Consider the following 6,527-nt stretch of genomic DNA (forward strand, 5'->3'; position numbering starts at 1 on the left):
AATGAAGCTTATTTATATTATTGTTAGAAAATGCTTGAAAATACTCATTTGCAAGCTCAGCCTTCCATTTATTTTTCAAAATGTAAACACTACTGATTCAACACTATGATCAGTGTCTACATTATTTTCTACCTTTTGTGGAACATTTTTCTCAAAATTCAAAGTGATGTACAAAGGACAACGTACATCAGTGAGGCATTTGTCAAAAGTATCTACACAGAAATTTGATATTCTTGGAAATAATTCAGGTGACGTTATTATGTAATCTACAGTACTTTTGCCTGTTGTATTATAGCACGTATAGTCACCAACTTTCTCATCATTACCAAATCTGCCATTAACAGTTTAAGTCACAGGTTAACAAGACTATACCCATTATGGTTTGTAACTTTGTCTACATTATATCTTTCAGTGCTTCGACCTAGACTCTCCAATTCATATTTTGATGTGTATAAGTCATTATCCTTAAGGTCGATACCACCTTCTACTGTAACAGCATCATCAGCCGTTAAAAAAATCATTGAGACAAGCAGTACCCTACTAACAATTTTTGGTTCCCAGAACGTTCCTGGAACACGAGCCTTTGGTTCCAGTTTGGTTCCGGCTACGTTCCCTGAAAGTCATTTTTGGTTCTGTTTAGGTTGTCACTTGGTTGGCAGGAAAGTTTAATTTTGGTTCCCAGAACATTACTCATGTGGTTCCCATTTGGTTCCCTCACCGTTCTCACACCGTCCCTTTATCCTTGTTCATGTCATGTTTGTTCCCTCAACGTTTCCATATCGTTCCCATAACCTTGTTGGTTACATGTTTGGTTCCCTAGACGTGCTCCTGATGTTCCCCCAACCTTGTTTATTATGTGTTGGTTCCCACAAGGTTCCCCTACAACACTCTAGTAACCTCGTTGGTTACATGTTTGGTTCCCTCAGTGTTCCCCCAATGTTCTTTCCCTCACCATAATGTTGTCATATTTCTGTAGTATGTAATTCATTGTAAAAGTTTTGGTTGCATGACAACTATTTACTTCAGAACATATAAGCAGTGATGAATGACCAGGAAAATGTTGCAGGACTAGAAAGTTTAATAGAAAAAAATATCAAGAATACAACATTGGTAAGGACATCAGCAACACAGTGCAACATTATTATACATTATAAAACATCTGACAACTATGGACAATTATGAAAACTATTTCTTAATAAAATACAATAAAGGCAAAAAATAAGAAAAATTTTAGAAATGCCAAAAACGGGTGCGTGTGCATAGAAGTTGGTGTACGTCTTCAATCTTGAGGACCAGCTGACCTAAAAAGAATAAGAAACAAAACGTTTAACACCAACTTAGTGCCAACGTTTCATTTAATTATTGTGAATATTCAGCGATTGATAAAAGACTTAAGTTTAATTTACCGTCTGTGTGGTGCAAACTTCAGTGCATGCCCAATGCACTCCTCAATATCAGCTACCTTCTTGCCAGGGAAGTTCTGCATGCAGGCCTCTACAAATAGAAGTAAAAAAAAAAGTTACACATTTAAATCTCAGTCAAACTTGGCATAACACTGATTTGAAAAATGTTTGAACACTTACCCGTTATAATTTTGCAAAGGGTTAAGTTCTGAAAAGGCTTTTTTGCTCTCCTCCCCCTCAGGCTGTACTGCGCCAGGACATTGTTGGTAGCCACCTGGCGTAGAATGTGACGAATGGCTGCCCCTGGATTCGCCCCTCCCAGGCTTTCAAGGAAACGTTTCTACAAAAAAACAAACAAAAACAAGAAAAACATAAGTATACAATGAAAATGAATTTGGAGAGCTTATGTGGTCTACTTTCATTAGCCAAATCAATACATTACCAATGACAATTTATTTCATATATAATTATGTCCAATAAATTACCATTTGGTTCCTTCTTTCTGGTTGAGCCAGACTCCTGTCTAGCTCCTCCACTGTGCTGCATAGGCCCAACAGCACATCTTCACATTCTAGTAAATATAGAGGCAGATATCCCTTATGCGAAAACAATACATTTTTTTCTTGCGGCAGGACGGCAGTGTTTCCTGTCCACGAAATTGCCCTTTGCATTAAAGTACAGAGCCGTTGCAGTATGCCATTTATTTTTATCCAAACTATAGCATTTACTGCACTAACACTGTAGTAATTCTGTTCTGCACTACAGCATTACTCTAGTAATAACAATTCACTGTAGTGCAGAGTTTGATTCTTTCCATAAAGGATGGCATCATGGTAGCTAACATGCTAAATAAATGGCTGTACTATCGACATACCTTCAGTTGATCTTGCTGTAGGCGTAAGGTGAAACGTTTTCAAATAGATGCATGCTGAATTGCTGTGCCATTAGACTTTTCGTTTAGTGTACAGGGGAAAAAAAAACCTCTGCAAAAACGTAAACATCCAGTTGTCCTCTCATTTCCAATGAGCTCTCTAACCATAGCTATTACAGGACGTGACATCACACACACGCGAGGCAGTCTTAAAGGCATACCGCATATTTTGTAGATTAATAATTTCAGTCCACTGCTACAATAATATGCCATTGTGTACGTTAACTCATGAGTTATATGGCAATCTATTGAATTTGCAAAGTGTTGCTGTAGCAGCTTTGTCAGTTACAAAAACAAAAACTGGTTGAACCAGTTTCCAAAAGCCAGAATGCACACACAATGGCTTTAATAGCCCAGCCATTTCATGTGCCTCTGAATGGCTGTCATTAGCAAGTAGGCTAAGCTTAATTGCTCTTGGTCTAGTTTTTTGTGTGAATTTAAAACTCAGTTTGGAATACTTATTGAGACATCTACATTTTATTTTTTATTGTAGTCTACTTGACTTAATACAACTTGCGACATATATACTTATTTTATTGTAGCGTACTTTACTCTTTCTATTTCAGCTTTGGTTCAATTAATGTGCTATAAAAACAATGAATGGAGAAACAATGAATGAAGGCTGCACCACAGACCTAAAATTCCACCTAAACACTAGGTGGAAACTGGACGCCATCTTACCCCAGACTAACTCAGCTGTGAGTTGTTTAACAGTATTTTATTTATTTTCGGAGGGATTTTCACATTGCATGCCGATTTTTTATAGGCTACACAGCAATAACAGTTTGCTGTGCGAAGTCTGGAGTAAAGTCTGGGGTAGCCAAAAATGGCGGCCGCAGATTCCGGTACCACGTGACCGACTGCCAGTATAGTTTACTTTAGGTCTGTGGGCTGCACTAATACAGTGATATGCTCAGTTTTTCATAGCCAAGAGAAACAAGGAGAGAACATACCAAGTCATTAGGGGAAAAAACTGTGTTGTACTGCAGGATAAAAAATGAAATATTGTTTTTTAAGGCCACAAATACAATGGGTCCACAAAACTCAGCATCAATAAATGTTGTCTTTAAACCAGTTTGCAAAAGATAAAATGCAATGGCCAGCTAATCAGCCATTTAATGTGTGGAATCTGAATAGCAGTAGCCTAACAATGGCTGTCATTATCAAGTAATTAGGCTCTTGGCCTACTTATGTGTGTCTGCATTTCACTGAATTTAAAACAACTTAAAACAACTTGAGACATCTGTACTTATTTTATTGTAGCCTACTTTACTCTTTCTATTTCAGCTTTGGTTCAATTAATGTGCTCTGAAAACAATGAATGGAGAAACAATGAATGAAGGCTGCACTAATACAGTGATATGCACACAGTTTTTCATAGCCAAGAGAAAAAGGAGAGAACATACCAAATCATTAGGGGAAAAAAACTGTTGTACTGCGGGATATAATTTGAAATATTGTTTTTTAAGGCCACAAATGCAAGGGGTCCACCAAATCCAGCACCAATAATGTTGTCTTTAAACAAGTTTGCAAAAGATAAAATGCAATGGCCAGCTAATCAGCCATTTAATATGTGGAATCTTAATAGCAGCCTACCAATGGCTTGCATTATCAGGTAATTAGGCTCTTGCCTACCACACACACAATGAAAGGGGAACCCTGTTTGGAATGCAACTTGCAATATAATTCACTTTGTATGGTACTCTTTGCACTCTTTGTAAGTTAGACCTACTTTTGTGTATGTCTCCATTTCACTGAATTTAAAACAAATATCATACCTTTTTGTATTTTACTCTATTTGCACATTGGTCCAATTTAGCCCTACCATAAAAATGAACAGGAGAAATTAATGAATAATGTCACACTAGGCTGGCCTAGTGTAAAATATCAAGGAAACAAAAACTGTCAGCACTGGTTCTCAGAACAACCAAAAAACAACCAAGCATAACGTTGTGTGGTGGTAGCAGTGCAACTACTGGCTAACGTTTCATATGAGTGGTTCCCTAAAAGTTCAAGGAACGTTAGCCTTTGTTTGGTTTTTGCTGTAACCAAAGGGAACCTTCTTTAAATGGTAGTTTTTGGTTTGGTTATAACCTAACCTTTAGAGAACCAAATTCTAACGTTCCCTTTACGTCCTCTGTTACTAGGGTACCAGAATTAAAATCTCCAGCTAATAAGATGGAAGCATTATGTAACTGTTAAATTCAAAATGTCTTCCTCAATTTGATCAAAAACATCACCAGAGTAGTATATAGAGCTTTCTCCAGGTATATCAACATGACCCACAATGAGTTATTTTTATTTTTTACCAAATGTTTTTTCATCAATTACAATCCATATTACAGATTCTGCAACAGAGTTTTCAATGATGGTACAATGAACATAATGGCAGTTCTTAACAAAAACACACAGACCATGATAACCACCATGTTTGTGATTATTTGAACATTTAACAGTAGGGGTATATCCAGTAATCATTTTCATTTAAATCACAATGTTTCAGAAAGACAGATAAAATCAAAATTTTGCATGTAATCATCTATAATACCAATATCAAGTTTGCTATTTATACCATATGCATTAAGGCATAAGAATGAAATATTGACATTCTTTGTTTTTATTTTTTATAGTAAGCATGGTCCAGGCTGATGCCATTAAGAATTGAGGGGTCTGGCTTGTCAAAGTATATACCTAACTCTTGGATTTTTTTTCTTTGCCCCACCCAATTTTGTACAGATGCTGAGGAGAATCAATAACTTTAGTTTGCTCTTGCCCTTCTTCCATTATCTTACAAAAGATTTTACTGTCAATTGTCCAACAACTTTTGATGTCTTTATCCTTTCTGAGTACTCTCATAATCTTACTTCTCATGTGTGTCAGATCATGGTGGATATAAACACCTTTGCACTCAGCTTTTCCTTTCAGTTTATGCTTAGCTCTCAACGCCGCCTTTGTCTCTCCTCACAAATTTAACAATAATGGTGCGTGGTCGAGTTCTCATTCCATTCATACCCTTCTGGTTTTCATTACCATCTCCATTTTCATTTCCATTTCCATATGTTTGGTAGCCTGTGACTTGTACTAATGTCAACAGGTGAAATGTCCACCTCAATATCTCTGGCTACTTTTATCACCACATCAGTTGTTTTCATTTTCTGATTCTGCAATTCCTCTAATTTTCACATTTTCCTTTCGACTGTATTGTTCCAACCTGTCAAGCTCGAACAAGTGTTTTTGGGTCTCGATTTTTAACTTCGAGATCACTGTTTTTGTTCTGCGGGTCTCCTCTTTCAGAGAGTCAATGATCTGTTTTGTCGCACTAGTGACAGCAGCATTCACAGCTGCCATGACAGACTGAATGAGTAGAAGTTGAATTGCTGCTACAACTTTTGATACAATATCTGTGACTTAGCTGTCAATGCTAGAATTCTTTTGAGTGCTGTGAGGATGACCTTTAGCATTTTGGCTTTGAGAAGGTTTACTCACCATTCCCTCTAATGCAGGGGTCACCAAACTTTTTTCTCTGGGGGCCACATTGTCGTTCCTGACTGTGATGGGGGGCTGGGGTCGGGTCAGCTATATAACATAGAATTGTATGACCCAGACAAATATGACCACCAGCAGGCCTCATTGTGTAGTAGAGATTACTAGCCTGGCACAGCCATCCCCACTACTACATCCACTATATTATATCAACACTTGTTTCCTGGCACATATTTGTTTATCTTTACTAGTGGTTTGCAAAAGTAGTAATCGAGTCTTCACACTTTGTTTTAATTTGAAATACCACAGATATTCCATTTATTTATTTTCTAATAAAAATAACATCAAAGCTGTCAAGGTAATAAACATCTGCCTAGTTGAGGTGATTGACACTGGCAAAGGTGAGTGGAAAATGATAAATTGTAGGTAGGCCTGTTGATATTATTAATAATATTAATAATAATTGTGTGCAGCACTTAATAAAGGTCAAATAAATAGGCCTATAAAATAAATACATTAAAAAAAACAGTGAAATTATAATATGAGCAATAGATCAATAGATCGCAGCAGTTGTGCTGTGTCCTGCACGTCATTGCTCTCATCCATGGCCAAAGCAAAAAACTCGAATTCTGACGCTCTCTCATTCAGCTGGTCATACACGTTGTCCCCCAAATCTTCTGTTCGCCTGGTCATAGCAGGTGCGGAGAGAC

The 6,527-nt window shown here is 37.1% G+C and overlaps 1 long non-coding RNA gene across 1 annotated transcript; it reads right to left on the bottom strand.

Moving 5' to 3' along the window:
• Window positions 1-1,237: 1,237 nt before the first annotated feature.
• On the bottom strand, window positions 1,238-1,656 carry LOC132896006 (uncharacterized). Its single transcript, XR_009655898.1, has 3 exons — window positions 1,584-1,656; window positions 1,407-1,494; window positions 1,238-1,301 (listed from the first exon to the last, which is right to left on the bottom strand). It is a non-coding gene; the product is annotated as an uncharacterized LOC132896006 (long non-coding RNA).
• Between the last annotated feature and the right edge of the window lie 4,871 nt (window positions 1,657-6,527).

Source organism: Neoarius graeffei, chromosome 13 (assembly GCF_027579695.1).
Source record: "Neoarius graeffei isolate fNeoGra1 chromosome 13, fNeoGra1.pri, whole genome shotgun sequence".
NCBI lineage: Eukaryota > Metazoa > Chordata > Actinopteri > Siluriformes > Ariidae > Neoarius > Neoarius graeffei.